The sequence below is a fragment of the Gymnogyps californianus genome, chromosome 1, assembly GCF_018139145.2.
Source record: "Gymnogyps californianus isolate 813 chromosome 1, ASM1813914v2, whole genome shotgun sequence".
NCBI classification, from domain to species: Eukaryota; Metazoa; Chordata; class Aves; order Accipitriformes; family Cathartidae; genus Gymnogyps; species Gymnogyps californianus.
Genome location: NC_059471.1, coordinates 212,577,104 through 212,601,221, shown reverse-complemented (window position 1 = coordinate 212,601,221; position 24,118 = coordinate 212,577,104). Strand labels below are relative to the sequence as shown.

At 39.8% G+C, this 24,118-nt stretch overlaps 1 protein-coding gene across 1 annotated transcript in view; it reads left to right on the top strand.

The window, feature by feature from the left end:
- The window catches only part of CELF2 (CUGBP Elav-like family member 2), a 377,390-nt gene that overhangs the window by 215,243 nt on the left and 138,029 nt on the right, over positions 1–24,118 (top strand). The gene's annotated exons all lie outside the window — the stretch shown is intronic.

Below are 24,118 nucleotides of genomic sequence, written 5' to 3'. Positions count from 1 at the left end.
GGGTCCTGCAGAAGGCTGCCTCAAATGTTTGAGATGCTACTACGATAACACATCTGAGAGTTATCCCAACAAAAGGACTTGTCAAAGACCAAATTTCTGGTACTGTACCAGGGCCTGGAATAAGACCTAGGTCTTCAGAGTCACGGTCCAGTGCCTCTGTTATTTTTATACTCTGTCTGCCATGATCCTGAAGATACCCCTCTACCCGAAACACAATGTGCTATTTCATGGAATGTTATTTGGTCTGTTTTCTCCAGAAAAGTGTGTTTTGCACACCTTTATCACTTCTGAAACAGATAGTCTGTCATTCTAGATATTTTCAAAAGCAGCCTACAGCAGCCTTGCTCAACATTTCTGCAATAATGATGCCAACCACTGGAATAATATAAACCACTTACTAATCAGTTTGCGAAGGCAGGACATCTGCTTTACACAATACAGAAGCAAATTAAGGAGGTTTTCACAGTAGTCTGAAATTGTGTGTTAGGGTTTAAAAAGAGAGAGAGAGAGAGAAAGAAACTAATGGTAAATAAATTGGACCATAGTGCTAGTTTTCATCCAGCTGTACGTGGCTCTAAAACAGCTATCTCAGAAAGGTACCTATTATTTATTAATTCAAGATGACTCCAGAAAGCAATTCCTCCATAAATTTCTTTCCAACAACTTTCTAATCTCTGTAAGTTGTTGGCAGAAGTTGTGCTGGGATAATATGTCCTCACACACAGTCTTCGCTATTGTACTTCCAAAAGGCACTTACCTGTAGACACTTGGCTTTTTAAAGCATGTGGGTTTGCATGCCGGCTTATCACGTGTTAGGTGCTGACTCTGAACTACTCAGTCCTACCCTGCATTGCAGAAGAAAGAGAGGGAGTCTGGGATTCATGGCATCCCAGATTTGATGGGTTTGGTTTGTATGACTTTATCAAGGTTCCTGTTCATACCTGCTTTTCCATCATCTTCCTGGTAGCAGCTCCAAAGCCAATTTTCACTGCTCACTTCTTATGGAGCCATAAGAAGCTCCATACATCATCTCCTGAGCTAAAATGTTTAATATTTTTCATGCATGGAAGGCTGTCAACTTGTGTTCTGAGATGTAATATCTGGGCAAGGGGGAGGCTAACTCAGCTACCTTTGGGGATTAAGTGTCAGAGCCGGGAGTAAGACAACTGGGCAAAATTCAGATATAGATTTGATTTAGGATAGGCATTGTGCTTCAGCTTGGAAGCAGATGTCTCTATTTAATTTCCTTTCTTGGATATATATTTCAATAGACAGCTATGTCTAGCAAGGTTTAGAATGAATCTGGACAGAAATCCTAAGATTAATTTTTATCACTGTCTGGTCCATGACAAGGATGCCAGTTTAACTTGTTCCTTATTTGCTCTGAAGCCTAGTGGGGTTGGATCTGAGGTTATGTTCCCAGCAGTTAGCCGCATCAATACTGTTTGGTTAAGCATACTCATTTAGAATTGGGAGAATATAAGTCTGAACTACATCTGATTGCTTGGAGAACCCAGTCATGGAATATACACACTACCATGCTTTGAATGTTTTAGATGGCACAACATACAACCAAAATCTGACGGTCCAGAGAAAATTAGTCCTTTTGGGAAATGCAGATGTTAAAGATCTGAACATGTGCAGCCTTTAACTAGGAGAGAAATACACTTTAAGTTCATCAATATTTCCTTTTTTCTTGGAGCGGGGAATGTACTCATTGGCAGAATTTCTGTAGGAATTGCTGTTTTTGCTAATGTTAAGAGTAACACTTCCCCACTTAAAAGAAAAGAGGAGAACTGAATCCAATTGTGGAATGTATGTACATTATTCCTTTTATTTTTTCCTGGATATGGAATTCCCACACTCCTCTCAGAGTTGGAAAGTTTACAAAATAAAGCAAAACATAATGCCATTACAAAAGATGTTTAAAGCTCTTCAGGAATTGTTTTTCATTTAAGTCGAAAGTAATGATGTGCAGGTTTTCTTTCATCTATTTATTTTTAAAGGTGATGAAATAGTTAGTACACAGTATTACACTTTTTTCCTTTCTAAATTAAGTGCTATGGATGCCCATCATCTTTCAACTGAAATGGCACAGCAAAGTAATAATGAAGCAAGACTCTACTACGATCTTTTTCTAAACCAAAAATGTGAGAAAGTACAGATTTTGGGGACCTACTCAGTGTTTCTCCAGCTGATCCTCTCATCAAGGATGACAGCAAAGACTGGTGGTCCTCTAAGAAACTGTGGTCTCCTCTGATGTCCATGGGTTTCATCTGTCTGCCCTGATAATAAGCTTGTCCGAGATCAGAGCTCTTAGTACTGCTGCACTGAAGCAAAAACGGGGGGTTTCCTCTCTCATTAATATAGCAGCTCACTTGAGTGCTTTGTTGTCTCATGATTATCTTAGCATTCGCTGAAAGTGTGGATTCAATGAATCTATTCCGACTTGTTACTAATATGAAATATTGCTGGTCCTCACAATACGGGCTACAACAGCCTTAGGACCTGCTGCATAATTTAGGCTAATGATTCTTTTTATTTCATTTTGTGCAGCCCTCCCTTTCTGCCTGGAAGCAGAGATACTGCAACACTGCTAGAGCATCTCTAAGAATCACCATTGCTCCAGATACTCGTAGCACCCCCGTTTTGTGAACTCTTAGGCGCACATTAAAAGATCAATACTTGTTTTTGGACTAGAGGTTCAGAGGGAGCCCCTGGAATAATATTTTTGCAGTAATTCAGGATTGAACTCGCTGCGGTTGGCATATACTAAGATATTCTAAGGATGGCAGCAATTTGTGCCTTGTGCAGAATGTTTCTCAAACGTCAAAATGTCTTTCCCTCAGCAATTTAAAGGTTGCTGTTGGCTGTGACTGCAGGGGAAAAGACATTACTGTTTCTGTGAAGAAGTTAGTTGTAAACAGTAAAAGAGCTTCAGTAATTTCTCTAAGGGGAGGCACCAAGCCTGATAAAAATATTGACTGAGCTTATGCATAGCTTTTCTGCGCCTTGTTGGTTATAAATAAAATCAAGTTACCCAGATTACATTTCAAAATAGAAGAGAGGTGACCTGAAAAATTTATAAAGGTGTGAGATAATTAAGAATGATAATTTTCAGTTAACATTTGAATGATATGGCTCCATTATAAACCATTTAACACAAGACGCAAATGAATGCATCTGAAAAGGGAACGTTATATTGTGGGTTTACTGTAATCGAGCGCAATACGTATTCGAAGGAGTTATTAGTAGGGAAATGAAGGTTGAAGGCTAAACATGACTTTTCTGCTGAAAAAACAGAAAATGTTTTAATCAAGTAGTGAAAACAGGCCCCTAAACAAATAGGACTTACAGGAACATTGGGGTACTCTTTGAGGGCACGTGAGGCCACAAGATCTTGAATAGTCAGGGGATTATAAGGCAATGAGAAGAGCCCCTCAAATTGTCTTTGTGCTATTGATGTTTGCTGTAGAAAGTCTCAGTTCATTCCAGATCTGATATCCACAACACTCTGAGAGCAGCAAATTTGCTCCCTCATCAAGAAGTTTTGATGAAAAGGTGCCTTAAAAGCCACCAGCACCCATAGAAGGGGAAAGAGGCACCACTGCCTCTCGTGTGGCCAACGAGAGGCCAACACCGGCCCCTCGGGTCGGCTTTTCCAAGGGTGGGTATGCCCTGTGTCTTGTCTGCTGAGAACAAATTAGCTGTGTTTGGGGGACAGAAATGGCACCGACTGCATGTAGAGCTGCTGAGCTGGAAAAACCCAAACCCAAAACCCCACAACCGCTGAAATCAAAAGGAGCAGCGAGGTCAGGGGCACCTGGCAGAGCAGCAGGCCGGAGCAATGGGTGATAGGAAATTCATTAATTAACTTGACAAGTGCTGTTCAAAGACAGAAACGGCAGTGCATCTCGTCCCAGGTGAAGCTGGAAGATAAATATTGCCTTGTGATAAGTAAGTGAGGCTGTGTGAAGGCTTCTGCTGGCAGATCTAGCGACAGTGCTTCAAATATAAACATTTGTGGGGATACCTTTAAATGCTGATGCCCTCCTCCTCTCTGGGAAAACACTGAAAATAGCATTTTCTAGCCCAGAGCCACTGAGCAGAAGTGAGCAGTTGCAATCTGTTGACATTGTATGTTAAAAGCCACAATCTGTATCTGGCAGACGAGTAGAGATTTTGAAGTTGGAGATCGTTGAACTAGCTGAGGTAAATAGACAGGAATGGGTGGTTTGGTCTTTAATTAGTATTCAATTTTAGTATCATTTAATTGATTTTTGAAGTATTTTTGAATCTTCCAAATAATTTGTAATGGTCTTTCAGAGCTTTAGATATAGCGCATCATATTTTCAATTAAAAAATCATTATTTAATTAATGTGGCTCAGTCAAGTCCTGATAAATACGGGCACCATCAGAGCTATTTTTGTTTCTTGATTCATTTCTCCAACAGGACTGAGGAAACACCGCCTTGAACCGTGTCTCTAATGGTGAACTCATTTCCTGTTGAATAAAAACACTGAAGAATAGCTTTATTTGCATGTATTCTACTAAGGATTCCACCACGTAATACAGAGATTAATAATTTCACTATATTTCTCCCCCCTCCAAACACCTGACTTGACTTTACTATGCCACACACTCTGCAGTAGAAAGCCAAACATGGAACAGAAACAGTAGCTAACATGTAAAAAGAAGATTAAGAAAAGAAAAAGAAGAATATTTTTAGCTCGGTTTCAGCTGTACTGTTGTCGTACCCCAAAACCAACCTCTGTTTCTAAATGATTTGTATGCTGTTTGGCTATTAGCATTGCTGCCATTCAAAGCTCTCTCCTTTTTCTTCTCTCCCCTCTCCCCGAGTATTTCATTTTTATACCTGTCATGAAATGGTTGGGGTCAAAAGTCAGCACGGAGTGCATCATTTGTACATTGTGTCTCTTTTCCTCATGTGCCTCTGCTGCCAGAGAAATTGAACTTTCGTCCATTAAAAATCCATTTATTGTGTCTTGACTTCACTAAACTAAAGAACAGGACATTTCATCAAACAGTACAGTTTAAAATCAAATTAAATTGTACTAGTGCCCAGAAAATGTGACAGGATAAAGACCCTAGTCATTTAAAAAATCTTTTTAAAGACCTCCCTGATTGCACTTATTGATACTTCCACATGTCCACTTGTCAGTGATGCAAGGGCTTGGCATGCGACACCTAAAAGGACCCTTTTGGGTTTGTTTTTTTTTCCTTCTTTCCACAAAACAGGTGGTGAGGACTTCTTCCAAATTTGTGCTCCCTCAGATTTGACACCTGCAAGCTGAGTCTGGGTGTAATTGGTTCCCAGTTGTGGTGTCCTTCCCTGTCCTTCCAGGTGAACTTTTATGTTGGACATCACTGCTCCAGGGTGCTGGTAGTACAGGACTGCCATCTACAGTGATCACTTGCGTTGAAGGGTGTAGCATGTGTTTAAGTAACTCGGTAGCAAACCCCATGAAAGTCAGGGGAAGCATGCTTGTCCGGTAAACTTGCCTGATGGCCTTTTGACTTGGTTAAGCATATTCCCCCCAAAAATGGGTTTTGCATCATATGTTCTTCTGTTGGCAACCTGGTCCCTTTATTGCCATATGTAACCACAACATGTGGAGGAGAGCATCGTTAGATATGTTTCTTATCCTAGTTACAGTTTCCATAATGTTGATGTGCCACTGGAGTCAGAGAAGCTGGAGTTTCACAGATGGATTACAGAATTAAATTGTGCAACTTGCAGGGCTACATATGTGCAGAGTTTCTGGAAGTCCAGAAATGAAACCGAGGGCTGAGAAAACACTCTTCTTCCAGACCCAATTGCACGGGCAACAGCTGGAATTTGCACGGCTCCTTATTCAATTAATATTCGGAAGCCACTATTGCATTTTCCCAAGAGCAAAGAGACCATAAAAGCAAGCTGCTACATCTAACTACGCTATTTGTCCTCCCCCGTACGCAGTGTTGGGTTGTTTGATTGGTTGTTGATGGTGTTTTGCTTCTTTTTTTAACCTCTTCTAAATATGTGTTACATTTGGCAAAGAGGCAACTAGGAACCAAGAAGAGAACAGCAAAGTGGTGTTTCAGAAGCCAAGAGAGAAGCATGTTTAAAGTGAATTGCACCAGTTTGTTGTTCATATGGGAGATGCTTGTATTGGTTTTTGCTTGACTTGCTTCCGTGCATAGTAAACTGCTGAGATGCTCGTTTATAATTTGGATCTTAGTAAGGTATGGTTTGTGTTTATGGTCTAACCAACAACAAGGGGAAGGTTTACTACAGTGATAAATGTTTATTTGGATATCATGCTAACAAAGTTTCTAAAATGTATGTAACAGATTAAATGCAAATATGTTATCACTGCCTTTCATTTTTGAAAAATTAGGTATATCCTTTCACTTTTGGAGTGTACTGTATGTTCTAAGTGGAACCAGATTACAAAATGATATTTGGAAAACACTTTTTATAAACCTTTCTTTTCTTTATATATGCATAAGAGGTGTCCATTTTGTTTGTGTGCAGAAGGAATATAGCCAGTATGATGGTTTTCCTGGCTCCCAAGCTGCTCAAATAGAAGATCAGGCCAGGGAATGTATTTTCTTATGGTGCTGTTTCTGGACTGAAGCATGGGCTGGCCCATGAATTGCATGTAGTACACACGCTCCAGAAGAGTCAATTCTCTGGCAGCTTGCTTTTTGTCCTGCTCAACGCCAGCCCTGGAGAAAGAGGTGAAAGAGAGTTACTAAATTGCATAGGTTGTTACTTACTGGCTTCAAGGAATGGTTTCAGTCTAGAAATCATTTACCATTTCTTGTGAAGTATTGACAAGTGACCATAAGCTAAAAGGAGATTGTGGAAGTCAAGTTTTTAGTTTGCAATCAAAATGAGAGGCTTTAGGGATCTGGATTCCTTCTTTTTCTGACCCACCAATTTCAGGGCAGTGAGAGCAGGAAGCACTACGATATTTTTTCATATACTTGGTTTTGTAGTACGTCAGCTCAAATATAAGCTTTTAATCATTCATTCCAACATAGGCTGAGGAGACGCAGATCAATGGTCTTGACTTCAGTGTTTGGCTTTTTGATTTCAGGATTTCCATGTGCATCGGTTGCATCATTTTAATAGGAAACTACTTCATTTTTTGGTACCTCATCATAGTTTAAATGATTGATTTTGGTTTAATTTGTACCCTTTTTCCTATTTTGACAAATTACAATTATAGTGTACAGCTTTACCATTGTCTCATAAATGATATAACAACTACTTGTGAATGCCCATAAGTTTTTATTGTTGTGTGTGCATGTTAATAACAACATTGCGGAATGGCACAGAGAAGTTTCTAGCAGAATAATGACTGCATTTCCTCTAGTAAAATATAATACCATAGTACAATCCCTGTATAATAAATCCATAGAACCTCTTATCTATCTGTATTGTGGTAATGATTCAAGTACAGAGCTTCTAAACAGGTGTATGTTACATCTGTGATATGGATAGATAGTTTGAGAAACAGAAGGGTTATGATTCATCCAAAGTCTGAGAAAATTATTACCGTCCCCAGAAATTCCAGCTCTTGCTTCCCGTGATTGAATGGGTATCATGGGCTCCCTGATCACTGGGCAAATTCCACTATGCATGTACTGAGTGAGCAGTCGTCGCAGAGTTGAAATGTGAAGTGCTGGAGGTTCGAAATATTTGGGGGGATGGAGGGAACATTCTCTGCACCACCTTTTCTGGGTTGTACAGTCAGGCTTCACTTATGCGTAATGGTACCTCTAGGGAATAAATTATATTACAAAGAAAAATTTATATCAAGCCCTATTGAAAAAAATATCCATTTCCTCTAAGGAAATATACATAGAATAGAATAGAATAGACTATTTCAGTTGATAGGGACCTACAATGATCATCTAGTCCAACTGCCTGACCACTTCAGGGCTAACCAAAAGTTAAAGCACGTTGTTAAGGGCATTGTCCAAATGCCTCTTAAACACTGACAGGCTTAGGGCATCGACCGCCTCTCTAGGAAGCCTGTTCCAGTGTTTGACCACCCTCTCAGTAAAGAAATGCTTCCTAATGTCCGGTCTAAACCTCCCCTGAACGATCCCCACATGTCCTATCACTGGATCCCAGGGAGAAGAGATCAGCACCTCCCTCTCCGCTTCCCATCCTCAGGAAGCTGTAGAGAGCGATGAGGTCGCCCCCCAGTCTTCTTTTCTCCAAACTAGACAAGCTCAAAGTCCTTAGCCGCTCTTCACAGGACGTTCCTTCCAGCCCTGTCACCAGCTTTGTTGCCCGCCTCTGGATGCATTCAAGGACCTTCACATCCTTCTTAAATTGTGGGTCCCAGAACTGCACACAGTACTCAAGGTGAGGCTGCTTGATTTCCTAAAGCGTTTCTTCTAGTTCCAGCAAATTTTCTTCTGGCTGCTGATGTCTAGATCATAGAGTAATTTAAGTTTGGACCTCTGGGATCATCTGCTCCAACCCCTAACTCCGAAGCAGATCCGATGAGGTCAGGTTACTCAGGGGCTTGTCATGCCCTTGCACACAAAAATTCTAAGAGTGAAACACCAGATTAATTATTTTAATTCCCTCTTCTTAGTAATATGTTGTTGTCATACTTTGCTTTTTCGTTTTAGTTTGAGAGGATATTAACACATGTCTGAATGGGATTAAACATGTATAAGCCTTGTGGTGACTGGTGATTTAGGAAACAGTTGTTTTCTTCAGCTAGAAGGTTTTACTCCTGTGAAATGCTCCTAGTATTTTTTGAAAGCTTAGTCAAAAGCTTAGAGCTAAAATCAGGGAACGATATATGTTTTACTAAAAATTTATCAAGCGTTGATTTCAGTCATTTTTTAGAATAACACAAAAACCTCAATGATACAGCTTACCAGGAGTGAAATAACCAGTTCAGGCACTTAATGTGTTTAAATTTGCCACTTATTTTGCTGTGGGATGGCAGGAATGTGGGACAAATGGAAAGCCTTGAGTCTGAACCAAACCTGATTCAGGAGATGGGCGAGATGGCAAGGCAGGAGTAAGACGTGGCAGGCTTTGCAAACTCTGCGTGGGGAACCAGGCACAGCTCCTGTCTCTTTCCTTCTCCCTTCCCTAGACAGCCAGCGCTGTGATAATGCAACCTGGAACAGCAAAGGCATGGGTGATTGCACCCTGCCTCTCACCCCAGGACCTTTTTTCTTCTCTGGCCTGTTGCAGGTAGAGGAGAGTTCAGTATCCGTGTGGTTTTTCTCTCCCAGGAAATCTCAGCAGTCAGGGAAACAATCTTAGCGCTTTTAACACTAATGAAAGTTGAAGGCAGTAAACAAAATCATGGACTAAATCATCCAGTGCTGACATGTCTTTTGGACAGCAAAGAGCCTTTCATTCGAAGACGTGAAATAACATTTCCGTCGTGTTTTTGCTAGTCTGATAATTAGAAGTGATTTAGGATAGCAGTGAAGGTGCCTCTAATGGGCACCTTGTGGGTGTTAATAAAAGGAAGAATATATTAAATGTAGTGATTTGTGATTGGGCTGATGGGGTTAATATTTTCTTAGAATATAGCTGGCAGTTTTTCTTCCAAGTAACAGTGTAATGTAATTATAAGTACCTTAGTAGATGGACTCAGTTGCTCCTATCATGAAAATTAATTTCAGGATCATGCTGAGGCTTTCTTTCCTTTCTTCTTTATTTTCTACACTGTGCAAGAGGGAGCAGACACATACAAATGAAATTACATTTGAACAGACCTACCCATGGAGGCCTGTCTGATTCCTATGAACGACTTAAATTGAAATCTATGGGAAAGGAGTGCATTTCTTGCTACATTCCTTCACGTTTCCTGTACCTCTAAAACTCCCAGCTTTCTCGCATGCTCTTTTAAAGCACTTGACAAAGCTGGACGGATATCTCCAATTTATAGGAGGGAAAAGTGAGATATGCTGAGTTTTCCCAAAATGTTTCCCAGAAGTAACTGAGCTATGATTACAGCTTTTCCAATAAGTTTTGCCAAGCTTTCTAATCAAGCTTCTTCAGCACAGGTAAATGTTCTTGCTGTAGCATTTTTAAACATTCAAATAATAACTATTATTATTATTATTATTATTAAGCTTTCATATTCTCCATTTTTTAATGCATGGCAAAATACAAAATCCTGGAAGTTATAGTCTCAGGATATATGTTTCTAGATTTTTGTGATAAGTGAAAGTCTAATATACAGAACGATTGCAAAGGCTTTCAAAGAATAAAATCGACAAAAATCTGACATGAAAAATCTATGTTTAGTGATATTTTGAGCTCTCGCCAGCAACTTTAGCCTTGAAGAACTTAATGGAATTAAATCAAATAGGACTCTCAGAAATTGCTCTGAAAACACACACAAATTTAGAGAGATATCAGCAACATGAAAGTGTTGAATTGCTGCTCTGTGGTTTGAAACCTTAATTACCAATACTCATTAGCAGATATACATCTGACCTATACTGATTTAAAGCAGCTAAAAATAAGTCCTAAACCCATGAAGGAAGAGGAATGTATAACAGAACAAAGTAGTGAGTCTTGATCTGTTTGAAAGCAGTTTGTTGCATGCTTTTAAACCCAAAGCAGACACACCCAGGATTAGGGTTTGTAGGTGTGAAATTGGGTCCTGATTTGAGCTGATGATGTAAATCCGTATTTGGGTAGAATTTCAGTGGAAGGTTTTGTACCAGTTGTATAGACCTTGCAAGCTCAGAGGATTGACTGTTGTATGTGTCTGTGCTTCCTCACTTGCTTAGTATTAATATTCCTCACTGCTCTTAACACAGGCTATAAAGTGTTAATGAAAGAAAAAAAAAGGCTGGAAATTCCTTTCCAGAGAATCCTTTGCATGGTGAGGGAGGGAGAAACACAAATGTACTTGCAAGTCCAAGCAGAACTATGCTGCAGTTCATCACTCCCTTTCCTTCGGTTTTCTGGAGAGGTACTTAATGGTGTTTGAATATGGCTGTATAGTGCCATTAATGTAACAATTTTCATTCGTACAGTGCAACACCAGAAAGATAATCTCTGTGTTAAGTACTTTTCCTTTATAATCCCTGGAGAGTCAGAACTCTAAAAGCAAATATTGTATTTACTGTAGACTATAAAAGGGAAGAAATGAGGCTAAAATGCAAAGCAACAAAGATAAAATAGAGTTCCTTTTGGATGTCTGCAGCGGTACTATGAATATATACATACATATTGTTATGCTTTTTATATTATCTCTAATTTGAAATAAACAACATGATTACAGATGAGATCAATCACGGCTTCAGTATTTCTGGCCAAAGCAAGAAAAGACTTGATGTGCTCGCTAACCACGTAATTGAAGCAGAGATTGTTTCACTGTTGGTGATTTGTTTAAGGATTTTAATTTACAGTAATGGGTATTCTTTGTTGCATTGTAACCTGGCTCCCCATGTCTGCCTTTGGAAAATGGTCACTGCTTGTATATACCACTGGAATGATGTTGCGAGGCACTAAACACCAAAATGGAGCAGCTGAATGCTGCCTGACATCTCTTTTCCAGAATATAACAGAGTGGGAAAATTGATGCCTAGCTGTCCTTACTTTGATTTGCACAGGAGCTCTGGTGGGAGCTCAGCCACTGTTGGGGACTGGGGGAAATGGAAGTGGAGTGTCTTTCAGCATTCATCAAGTGAGCAGATAACCAGTGCACCCCAGAGGACAGCTCTGCCTTGGCTACTGGAAGGACTGAAGGATAAGATGACTTTTTCCTGCATCTGACTTTTGTGTTTCTTGTTACAAAGTTAAGCAGAGGAGCAACAGGCAGTGGTAGCTGGAGAATATCAAAGGTGCTTGAAAGCAATTTGACCAAAACAGTAAAGGGAAAAAGAGATCAACAGTGTACAGCACATTTATTTTTGTGGAATAGTTATTCAGACTGGAAGAGAGCTGTTGGGAATCCAGACAAGTTCAAAAATGATAAAACGTGATGCTAGGAGCCCTATGTTCAGACGCTTTGAAGTTGCTGTCACTTGCTCTGCTTTTGGAATACTGTCCAGGAATGAAGCAGTAATGAGGGCCAGCTACCATGGTTGCCTTCCTTGTTTTTATATATTTGGTGTACTTTTGGTGGAATCATGAGTTTGGTGAAGAGCAAATAAGCTAAATGTAAATAAAAGGTGTGTTAAGGACAACTGAAAAGAGGAGTGGTAGGAAAAAAACTGTGAATACAAAGGGAAGTAGAGGAATAGGGGGTAGTGTAAAGAAGAAAATGGGGTCAAGCTTATAGAAGGTTACTTGAATGTCCAGAAAAACGGGTTTGGTTGCCTGCTCCAGATGGACAAATGATGCCTTTCCCTTGAATTCCCTCTAGGGACACCATGCATGCTTTCAGTGCACATCTAAGGATCTCGATGGACTCTCTCTTCGGGGTGCCTGGAAGCCTTGGCCATATGTCAGGATCCTCTTTCTTGTGGGCAGCTCAGTCGATATTGAGAGTAAAAGTCTGTTTTTCAGTGAAAGCTAATGGCATTGTTCCTTTAATCCAAAATCGGAGATTTTGTGCCTGAATTCAGGAACTTCTACAATCAACAGGATTTTGTTCTTTTTTTCAGGAGGCTGTTACTTAGACTGCCACTGCTAAAAACCCATGCTTAGTTTGCTCGTTGATAGTTCAACAGTAATTGTATTTACGGTTCATTTTGTTTGGATGCTGGTGACTCTAATCTTTCCGTAGTGTCAGTGGTGCAATTCAGCTCTGATGTACGGGTTCACCGTCCTGCTAACTGGAAAATCCCATTGCAGACATGATTTCTGTCATCTGTACAAGAGTTATGAGAAAGTATGTTGTGGATGTGCTGTGGAAAAAGAGTGGGTTGTATGAGATAGGAACACAGGTTATAACCAAATCATCAATCTTGTCCACTCTGTAACTGTAGTTTAAATGTGAATCTATATACATGAAATTTAATCAAATGGTGTTACTCTAATTGCTAGAGGAACTGAGGTATTGGTTATAGAAAGCAATGCCAAGGTGCTGTGCAATACTGCCGGGAAGTATAATAAATGACACAGAAAGCTGAAACGGTCAGGGAAATCCAAGTAGCTGCAGTGTTACATACTTACATTTAATTTTTCAATGAGACACTTGGAATGACATCTTTTCTTTTACAAATGCCAAGGAGAAGGCTTTTTGTAGAAAGGATTGCAGAACCACACAAGTCTTCCATTTCACAGGACTTTGCACCAAGTAGGAATATTAGTAGGCTACTCAGAGGGAAGTAGGGCAGATGAATTAAATGTTCATTTTGTTTTTGTTGAGCCTCAGCAACTGAACTTTAATGCTTTTTAATTACATTCCTTACCTGGCTGGTGAGAGGGACTGTATTAAACCACAAATACCTTAACATCTGGGGCTCATTTGTTCCAAAATGAACACCATCTCCTTTAATTCCCTATTTGTCTCTCTCTGCTCTTACAATATTTGCCTTGTACTAATTCCCCTTGCTAATTGCAATCCATCCAGCGCTGTATATGAAAAAGCCATTTTAGTTGCATGATTTAATGCTTTTAAGTCATCTTGGCTTTGCTGACTCATTGGTCAACCTTGAAAAATCGTAACAGTGCAAACATTGCAATGCCATCAGAGGACTAGCAGGTTGCGCAGGGGACTCTGTTACTGAGTAGTGTCATTTTTTTTCTGAGTTGAAAGTGCTATTGTGTTTAAGGCCATGAGATTTAGAATTAGGAGTAATTAAAAACCAAGGCTGCTGCCTTTATATTTTTTTAAATATGAAGGGCCCCAGGAGCATCTGTAGTCATTAGAAAATCCTATTCTTGTGCTAAGCTTGTCCTTATAAGCAGTTCTGCTGTTGGCTTTCCTGAATGTAAAGCAGGATCTTGTTCAGAGTAGATGCTGAGAGGGGGGAAAATATCGTAAAGGCAGGGGAGAAGAAAAGTGTGTGTGTGTTTGGGGGGCAGGTATTTAGTGGTTGCATGGTTGCTTTGTAATGTGTCCTTAGCAACTGGCTTTCTACTCTAATGGGAAAAATAGATGGTGGGAAAGCATTCAAGGAAAGTGGGTCACATTTGATCCATGACCTAAAAGGAAAAGTGGGGGGAGGGAATAATCAGCTCAGATCATTAATGAGGTGAAAATTTATCCTTATAAGGCTCATTCATCAAACTCGGCAAAACTGCTATTCCAGTGCCTTGGTTATGTGATAGAAAACGCAGCTCCTGCTCTCTCAAAACACTACAATTGCTCCATGGCTTTTTATTAAAAAAAAAAAAAAAAAAGAAAAAAGTTGTTTGTTTTAAACACTCTCAAGCAACACAATGATTAGACATGACAGTTTGGCTGTGGGGCCTTCCTTTCAGTTCAGGAAAATATAGAACATAGCTGAGCTGTCCTTTCCTGGTAAAAATGAGGTCATTTGTAAAGCTTTGTGTACATTTCTGCAGCACTCGTAGAACAGAGCTAGCAAAACAGTTCTGCTGAAGTGTCAATCCTACCTCCACCAATATTCCTATTTTTAAGAAATGCAGACCCATTGACCATGTAAGATGAGAAATCACAAGCTGTGATTTAGACTAAATGACTCCTCGAGGATGTATAGTTTTGATTTAACTGTCAGGGGCACGTATGCTGCAGTCGTAAGTGCGCTGCCGTTGCTGACTCTGAGCTTCTTACAGCTCCGTATGGCTAAGGGAAAGCTTCTTGTAATTTGTTTCCTTTTCCGTGTGAGCTGTGTACGGATATAAGCAAAATAAGCAAAAGTATGCTGTCAGGCTTGATTTTTCTCTTTGTTACATACACAAATGTATTGTACACATTATATTTGTTAATCCCTGTTCATAAAAATGCCTTAGGCAATTAAAATTTATTAAATAATAATTTATTTTATGTAGAAGCTAATACTAATTTTCATACCCAACTATTTTTCTTCTACCAATCAAATGTTATATAGCTGCTAATATTTCAAGGTAGTTTTAATTAGCATCTCAGCCTAATGCAACTCTGTCTGAGAATGCATCATCGAATGAAATAAGAAAGGATAGCAAAGGATGTACTGGATAAGTGACTGGAAAATATGTAGTAATGCAAGATGTGAGCTGATGCATCAGAGTTGCATTCTCTTCTACCTTGAAACTTCAGAGAATATGTTCCCATTCTGTCCAGGAAACTCTTGATGTTAACCCCCAGATTCTCTGACCCTTTTTAGTAAAGCATTAACTGTTTCAGTCAACTGTGTTGACATTCAGTCCAATCACGGACAGATGGAAGCACAGAGAAGTAAAGAAGCATTCAAGGTCTTGGGCTCCTTAATGAAGATACTTGGTAGAAAACAGTAGATTAAAAATTCCTGACTTTGTAGGCTAAGTGAACTCAGACCTGCTGTGTCCCCTTCTCCCCTTTTTTTCTCAACCACCTATTAAAATACTCTGAGAGTGCATTGGGCTTCATAACACAGGAAAATAGTAGGAAAACATCTGGGCTTACTAATAAAATTAGGTCTGCTACCTAAAAAGCAGCCAGCATTGTTTGGGGCCTCAGAGATGCTCTTGCAATGCAAATAGTAATAGTGGCTTTGGAAAGTACTTTACTTCTGCTGTATTGCATAATTTTCAAATACTGCTTTTAAAAGACAAATTAGAATTGCATCAAGCTAAAAGAAAAAGTATATCATGAAAGGGTTTTTTTTTTCTTTAATAACATAATAGTTCAACATTTATATAGTACTTTCCTCTGAGTGTTTCAGAGTTCTTCATTGGGATGGGAACATAATGCACCAATTCAAAGGTGAGGGAGATAAGCACAGCAAAGGGAAGAGGAAGAGACTTATGAAAAAGTGTGGCTGAGAAATTACTTTCTTTGTTGCGTAGTCCTCTGCTCTTTACTATTAGAAACACTTCCTAGTTTTGTTATTCTATCAGATTTCGTCTTCTCTGAAGAATGATTATAGCAAGAAAACTGATGTGCCTTAAAATAATCTGTAAGTAATACACCTCTCAATGAATTTGAAATTGCTCGAATAAAGCTCCACGTTTGGTGTTCGTTGCTGACCTGCTGCCCAGCTGGTTGCTGTCCGTTGTGAGTGATTGCGTGGGCAGCGCGAGGTACAGATATCCTTCCCTGTGTTAAACCAAAATGAGCACAAGTCCACAGTTCTCCAGTGGTGGCAGTCAGAATGAAAATTTAGGCTTCACATTTTTTCTCCGTATCTCTTCTTACAGTGACAAGCCCAGCAGGTTCAGCCTTCAAATCATTAAAATAAATGTTTATATTATTAAAATCCCATATTTGATGCTTGGATTCCCCTCTGTTTCCTCTATCAAGCAATTGAGGCGGGTGAGCTTCAAGTCTGTATTCTCCCATCAGCAGCATCCAGGTTCCTCCACCTGCCCTGGGGCAGGTTTCTTCCCTTTTTCCATCTGCTGAGCGAAGGTGCCAATGACCGTACAGAGAGGGGTTATATGGAAAAACAGTTGGAAGAGTGCTAGAGATCTCAGGGAACCACATGGTGTTACCAATCCTCCAGCTCTCCAAAGACTTGTCATCACAAATAAGAGTTTTCCACTTCAAGGGGGGAGGAGGGAAAGAGAAAAAAGAAGGAAAGAAATTAACCCTGTGGTGTGATGACAGAGATTTCTATAAATTACACTGTGTTTCACACTGCTGCTGACAGCCAGCCAGACCTGAGCTGGCCAAGTTTCCGCAGGTCGAGTACGTTACAGGGAGCTTAAAAATACATCCACAAGTCTTTAACTGCCTTGTCTGTTGCACGAAGCTATTGAAGTTAAAAGGCTTTGTACATCATGGGATGGTTAAAAGGGTGTGGATGGTATTCCTGTTTTTTCCCATCTCCTCCTTCCCCATTTCTTCTGGACAAGTGCCAGCAAGTCCCCAAGACCTGGGTTCATTTCACTTGTGAATAAAACCTCCAGAGCAAATAATAACCCACTAGGATAAGCTTTTGTCCAAAATGTACAGTTAAGAAGTTATCTCATCCTTTTAAATTTCTTCTGCTGCAAATATTTACCGTGACCTTAAAAACATGGTTTTCGGCAACTTTTCAAGACGTGTTTTCCTGTTGATTTGGCAAACAAGTTCCGAATGGCAGTGCTCTGCTGTTTTCCCAATGTTGCATTTGCGTAAAGCGCCCTGGAAACTCGCAACTAGAAGATGGAGGTCTATCTTTGAAGTCAGAAGCATCCCCATAAATGACTGCCATATGACTTGGGAAGTGTGTGTGTTAGGGTGTGATTTTTGTCTGGATTTTTCATGGCATGTTTATTAGGAAAATTTAAACCAGTTTTTCTGAGGTTTTTCTGTTTCTTTGAATGATGCCTTTAAAGGGGGAGTTACTCCTTTCCTAATTATGTGTAGTTGTTTATTTTGTTGTGAGCCTCAAAAGAACAGCATAACCAGTGGAGCAAAATAACTTATTTACAATAACAGGGTAAACATAAGAAACTAAATAGAATCTTGTACTATAATGAGAGTTTTACTTTAAAGACTCAGATTTGTTGTTGACTACTTGTGTGCCAGTGCTACTTAGCCTTTTATATAACTGCTCTCTCTTCAGGTGTAAAAGTATAACTGTTGGTTACCCAAAATACGAAGAAAAATGAATCCTTCTTTGAAGAGCTTAGAACACACATTGCAATGGGATTTAGAGGTTTCAACAAGTGCAAAATGGAGACAATGTGGCCCGTGCCGCCGTGCGTACAGGGCAATACTTTCCATCTAGCATGTGTTTTTTTCGTTAAAAATTGCTTAGTATTCTGGCTTCACAGCCAGTTTCTCTTCTGTAATCTACGTATCGTGGTTGCATGTGTTGATAGTGGTACATCTGGTGGGACCTGGATCTGCCACCATTTGACGCTAGCAGTAGCGTGTAAGACTTGTCTAGCTGAAGTTGAAGACAAGCTCCAGCTTAACCCATTGTCTTCCATGAAGCTGATAGGAGTACTTGTGCTGTAACATAGAATCAACTACCAGTAATATTAGGTTTTGGGGATTTTCCCCCTCCCCCCAAAAGCACTAGAGTGAATTATAAGCATGTTGAAAGTCACTGGGGAAAATCACTTTCTAACTATTGACATTTTAGTAGCAATCTAATGAGGTACTTAGATTTTTCTAGTATGCTATATTGAAGAGTAGTTAGAAAAGATTCAGAAAAGGGAAACTTTTGGATTTTTTTTAAGCTTCCCTGTAATACAACTTGAAAAAAAAACCTCTATTGATTTTGTTGTTGTTCAGCAATTTGATCAGAGCTGAGGTCTGCTCTACAGAAAGACTGGGCACTTTTCCAACTCCCTTTTCTGCCCAGACTGGACAAAGATGACTCCTCTCTGAAGAACTGGGAAGCATTTCCCAGGCAACATTCTTGTTTTCCTATACTAAACAGGCAGAATTTAGAAGAGGTAGGAGGAACAGAGGTGTTCTGCAGAGAGGAGGGGAAAAAGAGCAAAAAACCTCTGCCCCAACCCCATACCCCTGCTATATTTTCTATTTAAATGGCAAAGTCAGCTTGTCTCCTGCCCTGCATGCAGATGTTCAGTTGAGCTACAGTTTCATAAGATTTTTCATCCCAGTAACATTTGAGAGCTTTCCCACAATTCCCAAAGTTTTGCCTGCCCACATACTTTACCCACAAGCCTTGGGAGGGATAAAGATTTTCTACTTTGTTTGCTTGTATGTTTAAGATTTCACCCTCCTCTGCTGCTAAACCAAGCCTGATCCTGATTTTCAGTTTCATTATTTTATCTGTAGCTTCTCTAACACTTGGCTAATACCAGAACCCTGTTTTCCAAGACATTGTACAGGAGGATTGACTCTGAAAGAGTTAGAAAGGCAGGCAAGGAACTAAAATTCCCAAGGCCAAATACTGCGGTGACAAGAGATGGGAACAACCTCTAGCACCTCTTAGTTCTCCAGCCAAAAGCAATACCACCTAATGAATAGGCACTGAATATCTTAGCGCATTTTATTCACCTGCAAAAATTGCCCTGTAGTCCTCTGGGGTGGGATTGCCCTGCTCCTGCCCTACTCCTTCTGGCTTCTGATAGATTGCCAAAATGAAACCTCAAGTACTGGAATAGCCAAACTCCTTTCCCTTCCCCTGGCTGCCGGTGGAAGACCACCCTGCCCAAATGAAATGCTTGATTCATTGAAATGAAACATGATGGTCTGCATTTTCCTCTGTGCTGCAGAAATCAGCTTTGTCACCTCTTTGACCTCCAGTTCACCAAAACCTTTCCATGTGTGGAAAGTAAGAAGTTGGCTACGGTCCTTCACAGATGACTGGCAGCTTCTCCATGCTTTCTGCAGGCTTGGTTAGTGCAGAAGCAGGTCAAGACCACACCACGCTGTAGTCTGAAGTGCTCACGGTTGTCGCCACAGCAGTATCATGTTAAACCCATCATGTACCAAGATGTGGTGGACTGGCCACCCTAATCTGAGCACATATGATACCCGAGAGCTCTCACAGTGTGTGCTGTGTTTGTGTATATGCTATTAGAGTTTCCACTGCGGTCTGCATCTTTCTAACAGTTCACTGCAGCTGTATTTGCACATTATAAAATAGCATGCTTTAAAGTGCCTTGTGAAGCAGATCCTTCCAGCCTCACGTTGTAAGGAAACAAGAGTCGCACCATGCAAAAGTGTGTCTGCGCGTGTCAGCAAAGTGCTTTTTCAGCATGATAGCTGAGTGCAAAAATTTCAAGAGGAATCAGGCAATTAAATTTCGAACCCACATCTCTTCTGTTTGTTAGGAATTCATCATTTCACATAGATGCAACATTTCGTTGTGTCTCATACCTTCTATATACACAATTTCATTTTAATTTTTTAATATTGTCTTTCCCTGTTGTTGGGATTTTTTTTCTTTCTTTTTCTGGACAGGTTATACATATGCTAATAGAAATATGCCTATTATTTGAAGCACAGTTCTGCTTGTCAATGAAGCTTCATTAACACCGTTATCACTGCCTGACATTTATCTTATAATTTTCCAGAGTTGACTGTTACATCTCCATGGAAACCCAAATTGCAATTGAAACAAGTGAGATAATAAAGGCATCCACGGAGGATTGACAGTATGCAAGCCCACAGTGTTTGTAGGCTACATTTGTTTATAGTTCCTTAGATAAATCCATTGCAGTGGAGATTTTTATTACCTGTCTCCTATCTTTCTATGACTGCTGCTTATTGCAAGGTTTAGAACAACACTTTTTTTATTTTGCTTTTTAATTAGAGCAATAAATTTTATTGGACTCAACAAGGGAGGCATTGACGCTGTAAATTCTAGAGTGATTTTCCTGGGATGAAATATGAAGTTTTTTATATATGATTTTGGCACTATGTAGACTGATGCATTCTTAGGTTGGTTTGGGGTTTTTTTTTGAAGCAACCAAAACTTACGATCACGGACTCTTTTGATTTGCGGACTCTTTCAGTATGCAAGAAGGATCTTTTTTTTCTATACCTAAGGACTTGAGCTCTCTAAGTTCGTGACTCTAAATCAATTTAGATGGTGCCTCAAAGCATAGAGTCATGAAACTGGAGTGGGTCCAGAGTGAATTAATCTGAAATTAATTTGATTTTGAAAGGCTCCATCTGGCTGTGTTTGGAAAAGGCATTTAGACAGATATATAAACAAATGATCATCTGTATTCTATATGCCAGATGTGGTGTCAAAAAAATGAAGAAATGGTTTAAAAAAAAAAATCAGCTGAGGGGGATTTTGCTATAACGATGCTCAACTTGTTAAAATTACAATTGCATCACACTTTAGACAATAATATTTTCTTATATTCAGATTTGTAAAAGGGGGGAGCATGGGTGAGCTTGATAGGATATTTTGTTTTAAGTAAGAAAATCGAATGTCACAGCTTGCTTTAATTGTCTATTTAAGATCTCACATAAATAAGCGCAGCTAACCAAAATTGGCTGTGCCCTTAATACGAGCAGTTCTGTGCTCTTCCATTCCCTTTTTAAGGAAGCTGTTTAGGTAAAGCAGCCATGTCAGGCACGAGCTGTTGGCCTCCCTCTCTTTGGACATATGCTTTTGGGCCCTATGAAAATAACTCCCTGCGCTTTGTGGAGCTCAGCTGGGAGCAGGTCCGAGTGTGTTTGTACGCACGTGGGTGCCAGTCTTGAAATATGTTGGACTGTAAACTACTTCTTGCAATAATCGATTGACTTTAGCACACAGAAACAGCTGTGTTTCAAAAGAAATGTTTCGAGGACACCTTTCCCATGCTCTCCATCCCCCCAACCCCAACTCCAGGACACAGTTGGCCATAAACTAGATAAGTCCTTGCAAACCTCATAAGAACTTGCAGATAACTGCCAGCCTGGACATAAAACTTGCTGAAATAGTCACGTCATTAATTATCAAGTAAAAAAAAATTTTTTTGAAGACTTCATTACTGCCTTTGAAGTTTTTTGGGGGGCAAAGGAAGAAGGGAATTGAGTAACAACTTTGTAAATTTGGAGCAGTAAGTGTTTGGAATGTGGAGAGAGAGACTGAGGTTGTTGACAAGAAAACAGATGGTCCTACGTGTCCTGAATTTTAAAAGCCTGGTACTGTTCTAATTCAGTTGTTGACATGTCACAAATATATAAGCATTTGGGTGTAATCAAAGACTTTTTTTTTTTTTTTAAAGTAATGCCGATAAACGTTTCCTGCCACACAGAAAGAAGTATGCTTCATTGCAAATATGTGTAATCAATACAGCAAGGCATTAATAATCCACACCGTTAATACTGAGTAGTCAGCTACTTCAGACTCAACTTCATGTGAAAAATTATATCAATCGGTGCTCCAAAACTAGAATCTAATTGTGCAAGCACATGAACGCTCTCTCATGTTACTGTCCAGCTTACAGTAATGCAGAGAGAAGCTCTTTGCAATTTGAGTCCCTTTTAGACATAGCACAGATATTTACGCAAAAGGACAGCCTCTGCCCCGAAGAGATTACAAAGGAAAAAGTTGGTGAGGAGCACAGCAAGAGTGGAACAGTAAGTTGCAGTCGTTGCTCGTGAGCCTCATAGATGTGGTGATCTGCCAGGGTTCTGTTCCTGCCATAAGGGAGATTAGTTTAGAGACAGAAAAATTATAAATTAGAAGTCTTTGTTAATGCTAAGCTCTCTAGGTCAAAACCAGATGTGCAGATGCCTATCTGGGAGTTGGCCAACAGAAAACAGATATTTAAAATTCATTACTTAGGTATTTATCAGACATGTCTTAACTCTTGTGGTACTTTTCTCCTGCTGCGTAGAGTTAGAAATGCACCTACCTAACACCTGATGAAGACAGACCCAATCTTGTCTGAGGGTTTAAAGTACAGAACAAATTCTGCCCAGAAAGCAACAATGACTTAATGGGAGGTTGCCTAAGCTGAGCTTTATGTTGCAGAACATTATTGCTTGGTGGACCTCATCTAGCCTTGAACTAATTAGTTCCCAAAGCCTACAGGAGACCCTGGAAGAACAAGGCTGGGGGTTAATACATAGCCTCTTAGTTTAGATCTCCAAGCACTTATTTTAGTAATTCTTATCACGTATCCCTAGAAATTTGTGATCCTCATCCATACGTGAACAAGAGGGGAAACAAATTCAAGATAGTAAGGGTTGGCATGGGGTGGATTTGGCTTTCTTCAACCATTAAAGGGCAGACGTTTGTCACTAGCTGTTGAGCTTCTACTAGTTTCAGTTTAGTAAAATCTATAGGCCAGTGTAGACAACTCTTTAAAGATACTTAAAATAGGCCATTATAAGTTTTATCAGCATAAACAAAAAGATGCTACCAAGTTCAGACCTGTAGAGATTGTGTGTTTAATTGTTTGCTTCCACTATTGGATGAACTAGCAATGATATTTAGGTGGTTTCCAAAATAGAGGACTTTAAAAAAGCCAAACCTCTTCCTGTCCCTGTTTGTCTTCACTTCTGCACTCAATCATTCTCTTGTTTACATGTATTTTAACTTGTATGAGTTACTCCACTAGTGTCTCTATACAGCACATACACATCATTAAGCACTACTGTGTGTTCTAAAAAATAATGTGCTTGATAAAAAATAGGTCCGTACACCAGCAGTAAGAGCTGAGACAGTCTGAGACACATTGGACGTCTCTATTTTTAAAAGATGTATTTGAGTGTAAGGTTTTTTTGAAGGTGTGATGTAGCAGACGTACAAAGCTTTTGCAAAGTTACTGTTGCTTGACTCTACAGTTCTAGGAAGCATTACCAAAAGCAGGACACTAAAATAACATCATGTGGTAGTTTTAAACGTGTATACAAGAGGTATCCAGGGTTTAGGTTGAAACCCCAGCCTTAAATCACACTGGTTTGTAATGGAGGTGGTGCAGCAACGCAGGCTGAGCACCTGAAGAGCCACCAGCCTCTAGAGGTGAATGTTTAGCAATGAGCACGGGAGAGGTTGCAGCCAGGTCGGGACAGACCCTCTCTCATTTGCTTTGGTGAACAGAACTCCGAGGGCTAATTTTAGGAAGTCGAGAAGCCTTAGCACAAAGGAGTGTGTGCTCCAATGTGCACCACGAGCTGAAAAGGTAATTGCATTTTAACGTAGCTCTTATTATGATTTCCTTTTGTATCCTTGATTTGTTCCTGTGATACTAATGAGGAATCTGCACCTATACCTCAAAAAAATAATGTGGTTTATCTCAGGTGTGCTCAGCTCTCTTCTGACGTTTCTCTAGTATGGTTTTTTTTCAGTACTTTTCCCAATTCATATTGCCCTTAGTGTCATGCAGTCTGACCTGCCTGCTTGAAAGGCAACTTCCCTCTGCTGCTCCTTCTCCCACATTTATTCCCCATCACAACATTTTTCAAGGTAGGAAATTATTTTTTCCCCAGACTTTCAAATCTTTTTTCCTCTGTGACAGGATGCTACCTCCTTTCCTTACCTAAAATTTGCATTTAAGGCGTTAAAGTGATCACATGTACTAAATTTGGAATTAATCAGGAAACAAGTATCCCCTATAGTAACAATGGTTTGCCACGGTTTGTATGATCTAATATACGGAGAGAGTTAGCAAAGCTGAGCTACAGCTAATCACCGATTTCACCAGAAAAATGA